The following is a 16520-nucleotide window of genomic DNA, read 5'->3' on the forward strand; positions in this document are numbered from 1 at the left end:
ATCATTAGATACGTAGATACTACAGAAAAACAGTAAATTCCCTGGTTTTCTCACAGTTTCTCTATATCTGATTACTCAATTTTATAAAAATAGCTGTCATAATTGAGAGGCTTCAGAACCTGGGTTCTGGAATGACACTGCCTGAACATGAATCCTGGCAACACTACAAACTGTGAGCTTGGGTAGCCTCATTTTCCTAATCTATACACTGAAAATAACCTATTTCATAGAATGGGATAGCATCCTCCAGAAAATCAGAGAAATAAGAAATAATGAACATTTACTTTATAAAATAATAAAAAATAACTATGGTATCATTTAGAATACTAAAAATAGGACAAGGAAATCAATAATCTAAAAGACAGTCCAGAAACAGGGGCGCCTGGGTGGCTCAGTTGGTTAAGCGACTGCCTTCGGCTCAGGTCATGATCCTGGAGTCCCTGGATGGAGTCCCGCATCGGGCTCCCTGCTCGGCAGGGAGTCTGCTTCTCCCTCTGACCCTCCCCCCTCTCATGTGCTTGCTCTCTCTCATTCTCTCTCTCAAATAAATAAATAAAATCTTTAAAAAAAATAAAAAAAATAAAAGACAGTCCAGAAACAAACCCGTGTATGTCTGTCTTGGAATTTAGCATACAACTAAAGAAGAAGAAATAAATGTTGAGAAAATTGGGAACCCATTCAGAAAAAATATACAAAAATTATAATCTTATCACATATCTTATGTAAACATTACTGCTAAGTGGCTTAAGAGGCATCCCAAATAAATGAGGAAAAAAATGAATTTGAGACCTGTTCCTCAAACTTAACACCAGACTTACATATGGGTCAGAAATACAAACATAAAAAATGAAACTGGGGCGTCTAGCTGGCTCAGTAAGAAGAATACGTGATTCTTGATCTTGGGGTCATGAGTTTGAGCCCCACGTTGGGTGCAGAGATTACTTAAAATAAATAAATACAATTTTAAAAAATGAAACTACACATAAGTACTAGAAGTAAGTTCCTCCGTAATCAGGGATTGAGGAAACTTTCCTATGATCCAAATCCAAAACAATGACAAAGACTGATATGTATTTAAAAAAAAAAAAAAAAAAAAAAACCTGGGACAAGGGACCATGAAAAAAGACACTCCAAACAAAAAGATAAAAGATAAACTTGGAAAAAAAGTTTGAAACTTATGTTTATAAACGGTTAATATCCCTAATATGTAAAAAGTTAAAAAAAGAAGACAATCTGATATCCTTAATACCTGTAAAGTTTCTGAAAACAGCAAAGAAAAAAATACAGCAGATATCCATAGTTCACAGAAAAAAAAATTAAACTTAAATTAACAACTTTAAAAAATTAAGTTGCTTAGGGGTGCCTGGGTGGTCAGTCAGTTAGGCGTCTGCCTTTGGCTGGGGTCATGATCTCAGGGTCCTGGGATCAAGCCCTACATCCACTTCTCTCTCTGCCTCTCCCCCAGCTTGTGCTCTCTCTCTCATTCACTCTCTCCCTCCCTCTCTCTCAAATAAATAAATAAAATGTTTTAAAAAAATTAAATTGCTTAAATCTAACCAACCATTAAATATATGAAAATATGTTCAAAATCACAACAAGTAAGAGAAATACAAATTAAAACTATACTAAGATTTCATTTTGTACCTATCAGAAAGGCAAAAATTCACCACATGCTGATGGTGGGGTGAAGGGAAATATATATGCACTCATCCATTAATAGCGGTAATGAAAAAACAGTACAAACCCTATGGAGAAAAATCTAGCAAAAACATATATGCACTTATCATTTCACACAAAAATACCACTTTAAGGAATCGATACGAAAGATACTTATAGAAAACATAAGAAATGATAAATGCACAAGGTCAGGAACTGGAAATCATTACATGGGACTATAAAATGGTACAACCGTTTTGGAAGACTGTTTAGCAGATGCTTATCAAGAAAAATAAACATTTACTATATGAAGGAGCAATTCCTGAACTAGCTGTCATTTATTCAAAGAAAAGAAGACAAAGGCACACAAAAACTCACACACAGTAGCTTTATTCATAATAGTCCAAAACTGCAAATAATACAATTATCTATCAACAAATAAATGTGTAATAGAATTGTGGTATACTGGGACGCCTGGGTGGCTCAGTCGGTTAAGCGGCGCCTTCGGCCCAGGTCATGATCCCAGGGTCCTGGGATCGAGTCCCATATCAGGCTCCTTGCTCAGTAGGGAACCTGCTTCTCCCTCTCTCTCCCTCTGCTTGTGCTCTGTCAAATAAATAAAATCTTTAAAAAAAAAAAAAAAAAAGAATTGTGGTATACTCACACAATGAAATACTATTCACAGCAATAAAAACGAATAAACTACTGATACACGCAGGAACACAAATGAGTATCAAAAGCATTATGCTCACCCCGGAAAAAGAAGTCAGAAACAAGAGTATGTACTTAATGATTTCCCTGATAAATTCTCAAACAGGCAAAACTAGTCTAAAGTAATAGATCCATGGATACTTGGGGTGGATATGGGGGACAAAAGGGCCCAAAGGACCTTCTGGAGATGACAGAATGTTCTATATCTTGAGGTAGTGAATTACGTTAAATATATACACTTGTATCATGTATTACATTATGTAATTGGGTTGTAAAACTACAACTGAACACTTAAAATGGATGCATTTCACTATATGTAAATTATACTTCAATGAAATTAACTTTAAAAAAATTAAATGGCTTGCGGCGCCTGGGTGGCTCAGGCGTTATTCGGCTCAGGTCATGATCCCAGGGTCCTGGGATCGAGCCCCACATTGGGCTCCCTGCTCCGCGGGAAGCCTGCTTCCTCTCCCACTCCCGTGTTCCTTTCTCACTATGTCTGTCAAATAAATAAAATCTTAAAAAAATAAAATTAAATGGCTTAAATCTAAGTACCATATACACATATATAAAATCTAAGTACCAAGGGTGCCTGGGTGGCTCAGTCGGGTTAAGCGTCTGGCCTTCGGCTGAGGTCATGATCCCAGGGTACTGGGATTGAGCCCCGCATCAGGCTCCCTGCTCAGAGGGGAGCCTACTTCTCCCTCTCCCTCTGCCTGGGGCTCCCCCTGCTTGTGCTCTCTTTCTCCCTATCACTCTCTCTCTGCCAAATAAATAAAACCTTTCTTTTTTTAAACCTAAGTACCATATATATGATCTCTTGCATGTGCACTCCCTATATATAGTACAAATTTCTGAACTAGGTATAGAAGGATATGTATTGAAATGTTAATATTTTCTGTGATACAAAGTAGAGCCATGAAAAGCATTATTTGTTAGCCTACACATCTGTATTATCTGAATTTTTATAGTGACTGCTTTTATAATTTTAAGAAATCTACAGTGTACTTTAAATTTGAGAAAAATAAAACAGAACATTTTTAGAACTAGAAGAATACATACTCTGACTAGGGAGAACATCCAAAAGGCTATCCGCATTTTTTTAAATTCACAAAAGACTTATGCATTTTACAATTTTGTATGTCAAAAAAAAATTAAGTCAAACACAAAAACTGAAACTTCCAGAGCAAACACAATTAAGGATTAACATTCCTTAGATATATAGATATCATTCAAATTACTCAGAAAGTAGCTAATTCACCAACATATAAATAAATGGCCAAAGGATATATATTAGCATTCCATAAACAAGTAATATAAATTACTGGGGAGAGAAGTTAAAACCTGATGGGTATGGCCATGAGTTTTGGATTCTATTTTCCTCCTTTAACTCCTGGCAGCTTTGACCTAAGAGTGGCCTGAATTACAGCAAGGAAACCCATAAAGAAATCCCCTCTTTCCATCCAAAGGACCAGTAAAAGGAGATCCTATGATCTAGAGATTGTGGGGGGGAAAGCCATTATTTTCTCTTTTCTCTCCTCAGCCACAGAACTGCACTGCCCCAACAACAGAAAAAAAAAAAAAACCTCTCTTTGGCCAGAAAAATTGGAAAATAGGGCCCCTGTTGGTCCAAAAACTATGAGGGGAATTCCCATTATTTTTTTAAACTCCTCTCTTCTTTCCCCATTTCACTTAAGGGGAGCCCCAGTTATGGGGAGCCGTACAATGCACAGGTCTAGAGGCTCAGAAAAAACCTGTTTTCTGATCAGAAGAACCAGGGAAAAGTCCACTGGAAATTGAAGAGTAAATGGAGGAAAATCATGGAGAAGAGAGAGCTGGAAAAGAGATCCCTAATTCTTTTATTTTGGTATAAGCCAAAACAAATACTGATTTGCACTTGTGTAAAGGAGACTCAAAGAAGTATAGCAAAGGCTACACTAAAGACAACTAATCTATAATATAAACCACTGCCAAGTCTCATTCTATCATTGAGAGGCACACAGAGGGCAAATCCAAAGAGCACAGCAAAGGTTTTGGAAATAGAACTCATTCGGGAACCACCACTCACAGAAAGTGAGATAGAACTACCCATTTAAACCAGGTGGTGTCTACTAAAAACAATCAACATTCTCTAGAGCATATTAATAGGACTCAGAAATGACAACATAATATTCACAATGTCCAAGATAAAATCCAAAATTACTCTACATGCAAAAACAAAACAACACACACACACACACACAACTGGTAAATGTCACAAATTATCAAGGGAAGAGAGGACCAACAGATGCCTACTTTGAGATGACTCATGTTGAAATTACCACACAAAGACTTTAAAGCAGTTATTATAACCATAACAAATGAGGTAATGGTTAACATTCTGGAAACTGAAAAGACGTAAGTTCTTAGCAGAGAGATACAAATAACATTTTTTAAATCACATGAAAAATTTAGAACTGAAAAATACAGTATCACAAATGAGGGGCCCCTGTCTGGCACAGCCTGTACAGCATGTAACTCTTGATCTTGAGGTCATGAGTTCAAATCCCACGTTGGGCATATAACTTACTTAAAAAAATAAAAAACCTCATTGCATGGGCTCAAATGCACAACAGAGATGACAGAGGAAAGAGTTACTAAACTTTAAGACAGAAATTAATGAAACTAAAGAACAGAGGATAAAAGATTGAAAAAACTGAATAGAGCCTTAGTGACTTGACAGTATCAAATTGTCTATGTTTTAAACCATTGGTGTTATTAAGGAGAGGAAATATAAATTGGTAGAGAAAAAATTTTTTTTAGTAATGTCTGAAAACTTCACAGATTTGACAAAAGACATAAATTTAGAGATTCGAAAAGCTCAACAAACCCCAAACAGGACAAATTCAAAGAAAATCAGGCTAGACACCTAATCAAAATATTAGGAAAAGATAAACTAAAATTTAAATGACAAGAGATTTTGTGTAAAAAACAGTCTACAGAAAGTGGAATAATATCTTTAAGGTTATAAAAGGAAAGAATTACCAACCCAGAACATAATTCTTTATCTAGCAGAAGTCTTCTACAAGAATAACGGGGGGGGGGGGTTCTTACATGATACAAAACCAAAAGAATCTGTTGCTAGCAGACTTACTTTAAAAGAAATGCAAAATATTAAACAGAAGAAAGCTAGAGTAGCTACATTAGTATCAGACAAAATAGACTTCGGAACTAAGAAAATCACAAGGGATAAAGAGGAACATTATATAATGATTATGATTCCATTCATCAAATCCCAAATTTGTCTTCACCTGACAAAAGAGCTTCAAATTCATGAAGCAAAAATTGATACACTGGGAGACTCCAACACTCCTCTCTCAGAAATTTAAAGAAGTCTGAAAATATATAGAACAACACTATCAACCAAGTCTACCTAATGACATTTCTAGAATACTCTACTTGACAACAGAATATACATTCTTTTCAAGAGCACATATGATATTCACACTAAGATTACATTCTGGGCCATAAAACAAATCTTAACAAGCATAAAAAAATTTCAATTCATACAAAATACATTATCTAACGATAGTATAATTACATTTAAAGTAACAAAAATATGACTTTTTAAAAAAAAGATTTTATTTATTTGTCAAAGAGAGAGAGGACAAGCGGGGGGGGAGCATCAGGTAGAGAGAGAAGCAGGCTCCCTGTTGAGCAAGAAGCCCAAGGCAGGACTTAATCCTAGCACCCTGGGATCATGACCTGAGCTGAAGGTAGACGCTTAACCCACTGAGCCAACCAGGCATCCCCCAAAATATAACTTTTTAAAAAACCCACAAAATTTGGAAATTAAACACACTTCTACATAATCCATGGGTCAATAAATGAGTTTCAGGGGAAATTAGAAAAGAATACAAATTTGGGGCACCTGGGTGGTTCAGTCTAAAGAGCATGCAACTCTTGGTCTTGGGATTGTGAGTTCGGGCCCCACATTCAGTGTAGAGATTACTTAAAAACAGAATTTTAAAAAAGAATACAAATTGAATGAAAATAAAAATACAGCATAAAATTTGTAGGCTACAACTAATACAGTGCTTACAAAGAAATTTAAGGCACTAAATCTATATTAGAAAAAAAAGATTCAAATAAATAATCACACTTCTATCTTAAGAATCTAGAGGGGGCACCTGGATTGCTCAGTCAGTTAAGTGTCCAACTCTCTTTTTTTTTTTTCCTTGATCTCAGGGTTGTGAGTTCAAGCCCCACACTGGGCTCCATACTGGGCATGGAGCTTACATTAAAAACAAACAAACAAAAAACCTAGTAAGAGAAAAGCAAATAAAACCAAAAATAGGGGCACCTGGGTAGCTCAGTTGGTTAAACATCAGACTCCTGGTTTCGGCTCAGGTGGTGATCTCAAGATGGTAAGAGTGAGCCCTGTTGTGTGGGGCTCTGCACTCAGTTCAGAATTTGCTTGAGATTCTCTCTCCCTCTGCCTCTCCCCACCTCTCTAAAATAAATGAATAAATCTTTTTTTAAAAACCCAAAACTAAATATAAGAAAGGAAATATTAAAGAAACAAGAATAGAAATCAATGAAATTAGAAAACAAAAAGCCAATATAGAAAAATCAGTAAAACCAAGAGATGGTTCCTTTGGGTAATAAAAAAAACTCAACAAAACTGAAAGACCTCTGCCAAACTAACCAAGGAAAACAAGAACAGACACATATTAGCAAAAACAGAAATCAAAGGGGAAATATTACTACATACTCTTTTTTTTTTTTAAAGATTTTATTTATTTGAGAGAGAGAGAGAATGAGAGAGCAAGCACATGAGAGGGGGGAGGGTCAGAGGGAGAAGCAGACTCCCCGCCGAGCAGGGAGCCTGATGCGGGACTCGATCCAGGGACTCCAGGATCATGACCTGAGCCGAAGGCAGTCGCTTAACCAACTGAGCCACCCAGGAGCCCCGAAATATTACTACATACTCTTAGAACACTGAAAGGAAGAAGGAATAGCTCTAAGTTCCTGAATTTAATTCACCATTCTAAACAGACTACAGAAAAAAGAAACACACGATCATATCAACAGAGGCAGAAAAGGATTTGACAAATCCAACATCCATTTATGATAAAAACATTAAAAAAACTAGGACTAGAAGGGAACATCACTGGGATGCCTTGATGGCTCAGTCGGTTAAACGTCTGACTTCTGCTCTGGTGATGATCCTGGGGTCCTGGGATCGAGCCCCACATCGAGCCCCATGTCGGGTTCCCTGCTCAGCAGGGGGCCTGCTTCTCCCTCCACCTGCTGCTCCCCCTGCTGTGCACATGCGCGCACACGCTCTCACTCTCACAATAAATAAAAACTTAAAAAAAAAAAAAAGAAAAAAAGAAGGAAACATCATTAACCTGGCTAAGGGTATCTACAAAAAACCTACAGCTAACATCTTAATGATTAAAGACTAAAAGATTTCCCCTAATGATCAGAAACTAAGTAAGGATGTCTATTCTAATCACTCCTCTTCAACATTGTACTATAAGTTCAGTCATGCAATAAAGGAAAGAAAAAGAAAAGAAATACATAATAGAAAGAATACTCTCTAGTTGCTGGCATTACTGTGTACATGAAAAATCCCAAGGAATATACAAAATAGTAAAAGAAGAAAAAGAAATATTTAGATATGTCTAAAAGTATTTGGATAGAATTTACATAGTAAGAACAATAAATGGGGTGCCTGGCTATCTCAGAGCATGCAACTCTTGATTTCAGGGTCATGAGTTAAAGCCCCACCCTGGGCATAGAGCTTACTTAAAAAAAGAAAAGAAAGGAAAAAAAAAATTAAATGGAGAGATGTACCATGTTAATGGACTAAATGATTCAATACTGTTGAGATCATTCCTCCCCAAATTGGTCCAAAAATTCATTGATTTATAGATTCAATACAATCTCAGGCAAAATTCAACAGAATTTTTTTTTTGCAGATATCAACAAACGGATTCTAAAATGTACATGAAAAGGTAAAGAACCAAATTAGTCAAAACAATTTTTAAAAAGCAGAATAGAGTTGAGGGACTCACACTACCAGATTTCAAGACTTAATACAAAGCTACAATAATCAAGATGGTGTAGTAATGATAAAAGGATAGACACATAGTCCAATGAAACAAAACAGAAGTTCAGAAACAGACCCTCACGAATATGGTCAACTGATTTTTGACAAAGGTACAACAGAGAAAAGATCTCTTTTGAACATGGCACCATAAAAATTAAACATCCATATGCATAAAAATAAAGTTTGCCTCATACCTTAAAGAAAAATTAACTCAAAATGGTCCATTTATCTCAATGTAAAAAGTTAACACTTTAAATCAAACATTTAGAAGATGACGCAGGAGAAAATCATTGCAACCTTAGGTTAGTCAAAGAATTCTTAGATATAACACCAAAAATGTAATCCATAAAAAAGGCAAAACTGACGTGGCCTTCACCAAAATTAAAAACCTTTACTCTTACAAATGACACTTTTAAAAGAATGAAGTCAAGCCAAAGGCTGCTAAAAAATTATTTTCAAATCATGTATCTAAAAAAGCATTTGTATCTGAAATCTATAAAGAACTCTCAAAACTCAATAATGGGGTACAGGAATGCACACTTAGATTATGAAACTATAAAGAAACTCCCAGAAGTTTTTACTGTAGTAAATGTCAGGATAGCAGTTACTTTAGGAAAAAGAAGGGGCTGTGATTGGGCTGAGACATTAGGAGGAACATCTAGAATGGCTAGCAAAGTTCCATTTCTTGTCTTAGGTAGTGATTACAAAGGAATTTTATTTATAATTCATTAAGCTATGTTTGCCAAATTTCTGGATCTGCTTGATTTTATAATAAATGAAAACAAAAATTATATATACTGTAGTTTTCACAAAGAAGGCAATACAACAAAGTGGTACAGATTATTTTTAGGTAGTTATGGCCAGTATTATGCACAACATTCACAAGTCTATACTTTCCTTATGTTCTAAATTTTCAAATAATAATTACATGTTCAACTTCCACAACCAGAAAAAAAGATAAAAGAAAAAATATCCACCATTTGCACACATTCTTTGGGCTGTTAGAAGACAGAAAAAAAAAAGAAAAATTAAATGAACACAAATAAGACAACTCCACTGTTAGAAATCCCTGAAATACTCCGTTACACTGTTAGGCTAGAGTTTATTGTATTCATTGCATAACTGCTTTTCTGTACATCCTCAAATTCCCAAAAATAAAGTACTTTATTATAAAAGTTAGCACCATCTTGGTTGCCCTGCACCCATTCAGAATATTGCTACAACAGAGTCATCAATGTTAAAACTGACAAAGGCACTTGGATTTGAGTCTTGTCCATTTTAAAAATCTGTCATGAATACAGGAAAATAAATAGCACAGAGGAGCTTTCACAGCAACCCTAATCATAAACTCCATTATTTCTCCAGTATGCTAAAAATGAATATTAAGTACATGAATACCCAACATACAGGACTAATACAACCAGATAAACTACAAGTCAGGTTTAAAAGATATAAATATTTTAAGTTCTTAAAGATATTATGAGACTATACATGCAATCTTCTTTAAAAAAAAAAAAACAACAGCCTGTTAGGTTACATTTTTTAAATGGAAAAAATATCATTACAGTAACTTATATCGTTCTTACTAAAAGAGAACAGTAAAAGGAAATTAACAATCCTATAAACAGCAAATGAGATCTTGTTTCTGGTTCCATAAAAAATAGACCAAAGAAGCTCATCATTTATTAGGTTATTTAGGCTTGAATGTAAAAGACATAAACAATTTTTATGGTTGGTACCATTTTGTTCAATCCTGAAACATTTATCTAAGAAAGCCCAATGAAACTAGAATAAAAAATCCAATATGGGGTGCCTGGGTGGCTCAGTCGTTAAGCATCTGCTTTCCTCTCAGGTCATGATCCCAGGGTCCTGGGATCGAGCCCTGTATCGGGCTCCCTGCTCCTCGGGAAACCTGCTTCTCCCTCTCCCACTCCCCCTGCTTGTGTTCCCTCTCTCGCTGTGTCTCTCTCTGTCAAATAAATAAAATCTTTAAAAAAAAATCCAATATAATTTATTTTAAAATCTCAGATCAAATTATGATTTTCAGAATTAAGTAACTGTTCCACATTTATAAAACAAAGTCAAATAACTGACAATAACATCAATCAAAGCAACAGAAAGATGATGGGGGAAGGGTACTGATAATCACAGCATATTCAGTATTACTTGAGGAATGCTCCTTGGACGAAGTGATGATGTCATGCTATTCCATCTTTTAAGAACCTTCAGATTTTCACAAAAAGGACATTGTTGGTCTTAAGCAACTGCTTCAATACCATAACGCCCTTTTCCCTACATCTGTTAATCAGAGGACTCAGGCTTAGAAAACAGCCAACTCAAACATTCAATCCCTTTAGAGAAAGAAAAATTGTCCCTTTATACAGTCTAAATGGAACAATACATAGATAAAATGTAACTGATAAGATTGTATAATTAAGGACTTTCTTGAAAAGAATATTACTTTCTCCCTCTTTAAAAATTTTTTAAAAAGTAATACATGTATTTGGGGAACAAAACTTTTGAAAGACAGAAAGGATTCACAAGAAAAAAAATACAAGTCTCCCAAATACGCCTATTTCTGACATATCCTTGCATAGATTACCTGTGTGTGATGGTTAATAACCCTATAATGGCCTCCAAGTGTGCAAGTGAAAAAGCTGCACATCTCTCATTTAAAATCAAAAGCTAGAAATGATTAAGCTAAATGAGGAAGACATGTCGAAAGCAAAGAAAGGCTAAGAGCAAGAGCTCTTGTGCCAAAAGCCAAGTTATGAATGCAAAGGAAAAGTTCTTGAAGGGAATTAAAAGTGTTACTCCAGTGAACACATGAACGGTAAGAAAGGGAAATAACTTTATTGCTGATATGAAGACAGGTGTTTTGGGGTTGTTGGGGTTTTGTTTTTTTTGGTATACTGTTCTTGTTGTTCCTTTATTTTTAATTTTTTTTTAATTTTATTTATTTTTGAGAGAGAAAGAATGACAGAGAGAATGAGAGGGGCGAGAGGCAGACTCCCCGCTAAGCAAAGAGCCCGATGCAGGACTCCATCCCGGGACTCCAGGATCATGACCTGAGCCGAAGGCAGTCGCTTAACCAACTGAGCCACCCAGGCGCCCCTTTTTTTTTTTTAAAGTATAGTTGACACACAATGTTACATTAGTTTCAGGTGTACAACATAGTAATTCAACAAGTCTATACATTATTCTATGCTCACCACAAGTGTAACTATGTCAATACCATTGACTATATTCCCTATGTTGTATCCTCTGTCCCTCTGACTTATTCATTCCCTAATTGGAAGCCTGTATCTCCCACTCTGGTTCACCCATTTTGCCCATTCCACCACCCACTCCCCTCCGGCAACTGCCAATTTGTTCTCTGTATTTATGGGTTTGTTTCTGCTTTTTGTCAGCTTGTTTATTCATTTACCTTTATATTCTACATACAAGTGAAATATTTTATTTGTCTTTCTCTGACTTATTTCACTTAGCATTATACCCTCTAGGTCCATCTACGATGTTGCAAATAACAAGATCTCATTCTTTTCTACAGCTTAGTAATATACCACTGTATATGTATGCCACATCTTCTTAACCCATTCATGTATCGATAGATACTTGGACTGCTTCCACATTTTGGCTATTGTAAATAATGGTACAATAAGCATAGGGATGCATTACCTTTTCAAATTAGTGTTTTCATTTTCTTTGGCTAAACACCCAGTAGTGGAATTACTGGATCATATGGTATTTCTAGTTTTAATTTTTTGAGGAATTTCCACAGCAGTTGCAGTTTTACATTTCCACCAACAGTGCACAAGGGATCCTTTTTGTCCACATCCTCACCAACACTTGTTATTTCTTGGCCTTTTTTTTTTTCCAATATTTTTAAGTACACCCAATGTGGAGCTCAAACTCACAATCCCAAGATCAAGAGTCACATGCTCCACCGACTGAGCCAGCCAGGACCACCAGTTTCTTGTCTTTTTGATGCTAGCCATTCTGATAAGTATGAGGTGATATCTCATTGTGGTTTTGATTTGCATTTCCCTGATGATGAGTAATGTTGGGCATCTTTTCACAGGTCTATTGGCCATCTGTATGTCTTCCTTGGAAAAATGTCTATTCAGTTCCTCTGCACATTTTTAAATCAGATTATTTGGGATGTTTTTGTGTTGAATTGTATAAGTTCTTTATATATTCTGGATACTAACATGATATGGAGAAAGTTCTTGTGGTTTGGATAGAAGATCAAACCAGCCACAACATTCCCTTAAGCAAAGCCTAACCCAGAGCAAGGTCCTAACTCTTTTCAATTGTATGAAGTCTGAGAGAGTTGGGGAGGCTGCAGAAGAAAAGTTTTAAGCTAGCAGAAGTTGGCTGATGTTTAAGGAAAGAAGCTGTCTCCATACCATAAAAGTGCAAGGTGAAGCAGCAAGTGCTGATGTAGAAGCTACAGCAAGTTATTCAGAAGATCTAGATAAGATAATTAATGAAGGCAGCTACACTAAAAACAATAGATTTTCAATGTTGATTAAACAGCCTTATATCGGAAGAAGATACCTTCTAGGACTTTCATAGAGAGGAGAAGTCACTTCCCTGGGCTAATGCAGCTGGTAACTACAGGCTGAAGCCAATGCTTACTGACTGTTCTGAAAGTCCTAATGCCTTTAAGAAGTATGCTCTATCTACTCTGCCTGTGTTCTATACATGGAACAAAGCCTGGATGACAGCACATCTGTTTACAACATGGTTTACTGAGTATTTTAAGCCCATTGTTGAGACCAATTGCTCAGGAAAAAAAAAAAAAAATTTCCTTTCAAAATATCACTGCTCATTGACAATGCATCTAGTCACCCGAGTATATGGAGATGTGCAATGAGATTAATGTTATTTTCACATCTGCTAATACAACATCCATTCTACAGCCCATGGACCAAAGAGTAATTTCAACATACGAGTCTTATGATTTGAAAAAACAATTTGTAGGGGCGCACCTGGGTGGCTCCGTTAGTTAAGCATTCGACTCTTGATTTCGGCTCAGGTCATGATCTCATGATCTCGTGGGACTGAGCCCTGCATCGGGCTCTGCACTCGGTGGGGAGTCTGTTTGAAGATCCTTTCCCTCTGCCCTTCCCCCCCACTTGCACACTCGCCCTCCCTAAATAAATTAATCTTTAAAAAAATTTTAAAAAGTTTGTAAAGCTATAAACGCCATAGATAGTGATTAGTCTGATGGATCTAGGTAAAGTAAATTGAAAACTTTCTGGAAAGGATTCATCATTGTAGATGCCATTAAGAATATTTGTGATTTGTGGGAAGAGGTCAAAATATCAACATTAACAGGAGGTTGGAAGTAGATTCCAATCCTCTTGAACAACTTTGGGGGGGTCAAGACTTTGGTGGAAGAAGTAATGGCAGATGTGATGAAAACAGGAAGAGAATTAAAATCAGAAATGGAGCCTGAAGATATAATTAAGGTGCTATAATCACATGATAAAACTTTGAGGAGGAGTTGCTTTCTTTTTTTTAAGACTTTGTTTATTAAATTTTATTTATTTATTAGAGAGAGCACACATGAGCATGAGTGTGCAGGGGGGCGGGGGCAGAGAGACAGAGGGAGAAACAGACTCCCCACTGAGCAGGGAGGCCATTGCAGGGCTTGATCCCAGGACCCTGAGATCATGACCTAAGCGGAAAGCAGCTGCCCAACCAACTAAGCCACCCAGGTGCCCCTATTTATTTTTTTTAACAGAGAGATAGTGAAAGAGAGCGCACAAGCAGGGGGAGCGGCAGGCAGAGGGAGAAGCAGGCTCCCTGAAGAGCAAGAAGCCCGATGTGGAACTCGATCCCAGGACCCTGGGATCATGACCTGAGCCAAAGGCAGATGCTTAACCAAATGAGCCACTCAGGCATCTCAAGGCTTTGCTTTCTTATGGCTGAACAAAGAAAATGGTTTCTTGAGATGGAATCTACTCCTATTGATGCTGAGAGGACTGCTGAAATGACAACGAAGGATTTAATATATTCCACAGACACAGCTGATAAAGGAGCAGCAAGGTTTGACAAAACTGACTCTAATTCTGAAAAATTTCTACTCTGGATACAATGCTATCAAACAGCATGTAACAGGGAAATCATTTGTGAAAGGAAGAGTCCATCAATGTGGCAAACTTCACTGTTGTCTTATTTTAGGAAAATGTCACAGCACCCCCCCCCAACCTTCAGCAACCACCACCCTGATCAGTTATAGCCACCCTCGATCAACATCAAGGCAAGACCCTCCAAGAGCAAAAAGATTACAATATACTGAAAGCTCAGATAATGGTTAGCATTCTTTAGCAATAAGGTATTTTTAAATTAAGGTATGTACATTTTTTAGACATAATACTATGGCACACTTAACAAACTACAATATAGTGTAAACATAACTTGTATATACACATGGAAGCTAAAAATTTCATTTGACTCATTTTATTGCAATACTCACTTCACTGTGGTGATCTGGAACCAAGCCCACAGTATTCTCTAAGGTATGACTGTATAAATGTTAGTACTATTAAAGGGAATCAGACTAAAATAATCAGGTCATTTCAAAAGTATTTTGTGACATATACAAATTGTCTTGTACACATAAAAACTATCTCTGGGGGGTGCCTGGGTGGTTCAGTTGTTAAGCGTCTGCCTTTGGCTCAGGTCATGGTCCTGGGATAGAGCCCCACATGGGGCTCCCTGCTCTGCGGGAAGCCTGCTTCTCCCTCTCCCACTGCCCCTGCTTGTGTTCCCTCTCTCGCTGTCTCGCTCTGTCAAATAAATAAATAAAATCTTTAAAAACAAAAACAAAACTATCTCTGGGAAGATGACTGGAAACTGATAGCACTGGTGGCCAGCATCTGAGGAAGGGACTCAAGAGCCTGAGACACAAAAATGACAGGGAGACTTTACACTATTTTGTATTTTTCGAATGGTCCTGGGATCAAGCCCCACATTGGGCTCCCTGCTCCGTGGGAGGCCTGCTTCTCCCTCTCCCACTCGCCCTGCTTGTGTTCCCTCTCTTGCTGTGTCTCTCTCTGTCAAATAAATAAATAAAATCTCAAAAAAAACAAACAAATCTTAAATATCAGAGTAAGAAAAATTCATTTTCTGGCCAAAGCATTTACATGAAACTGAGTTCCAACAGTTTAATATTTTTTGCAACTTTCCACAAGCACTCACATTTCTAATGTTCCCCATCCCCACAAACAAAGATTCTGAGAACTAGAAAAGTAATTCATATGACCATTAAGATTTACAGTACTTGGTAAGAATCTAAATGCAGATTGATAAAATGAGCCTCTTTCCAGTTGTTTCCCTTTAATAAGATCAGCACAGTGTTATAATACAAAATTCTTTTTTTTTTTTAAGATTTTAAATAATCTCTATATCCAACATGGGGCTGAAGTTAAAACCACAAGATCAAGAGTTGAATGCTCTACCAATTGAGCCAGCCAGGCACCCAATACAAAATTCTTTTATTTTTATTTTTTTAAGATTAATTGATTTAGGGCGCCTGGGTGGCTCAGTTGGTTAAGCGACTGCCTTCGGCTCAGGTCATGATCCTGGAGTTCCTGGATCGAGTCCCGCATCGGGCTCCCTGCTCGTCAGGGAGTCTGCTTCTCCCTCTGACCCTCCCCCGTCTCATGCTCTCTCTCTCTCATTCTCTCTCTCTCAAATAAATAAATAAATGTTAAAAAAAAAAAAAAGATTGATTGATTTAAGAGAGCAAGAGAGAGAGAGAGGACACGAGGGGCGGGGAGAGCAGAAGGAGTGGGAGAAGCAGACTCCCTGATGAGCAGGGAGCCTGACCAGGATCATGACCTGAGCCCAAGGCAGATAGATGCAGGTTCTTAACCAACTGCGCCACCCAGGTGCCCCACAAAATTCTTTTAATGTCTCTCTTACACATACACTTTCATTCCCTCAAGTATGGAAAGGAAGACATCAAAATGTTAATAGCTGTTATATGTGAGTGTGAGGATTTATAGACTTATTTTTTTCATTTTCCTGATCAGTACTTTCT

At 37.0% G+C, this 16520-nt stretch overlaps 1 protein-coding gene across 1 annotated transcript in view; it reads right to left on the reverse strand.

Moving 5' to 3' along the window:
- Nucleotides 1-16520, reverse strand: part of TAOK1 (TAO kinase 1) — a 157368-nt gene that overhangs the window by 96308 nt on the left and 44540 nt on the right. The gene's annotated exons all lie outside the window — the stretch shown is intronic.

The sequence above is a fragment of the Neomonachus schauinslandi genome, chromosome 15 (genome assembly GCF_002201575.2).
Source record: "Neomonachus schauinslandi chromosome 15, ASM220157v2, whole genome shotgun sequence".
Lineage (NCBI taxonomy): Eukaryota > Metazoa > Chordata > Mammalia > Carnivora > Phocidae > Neomonachus > Neomonachus schauinslandi.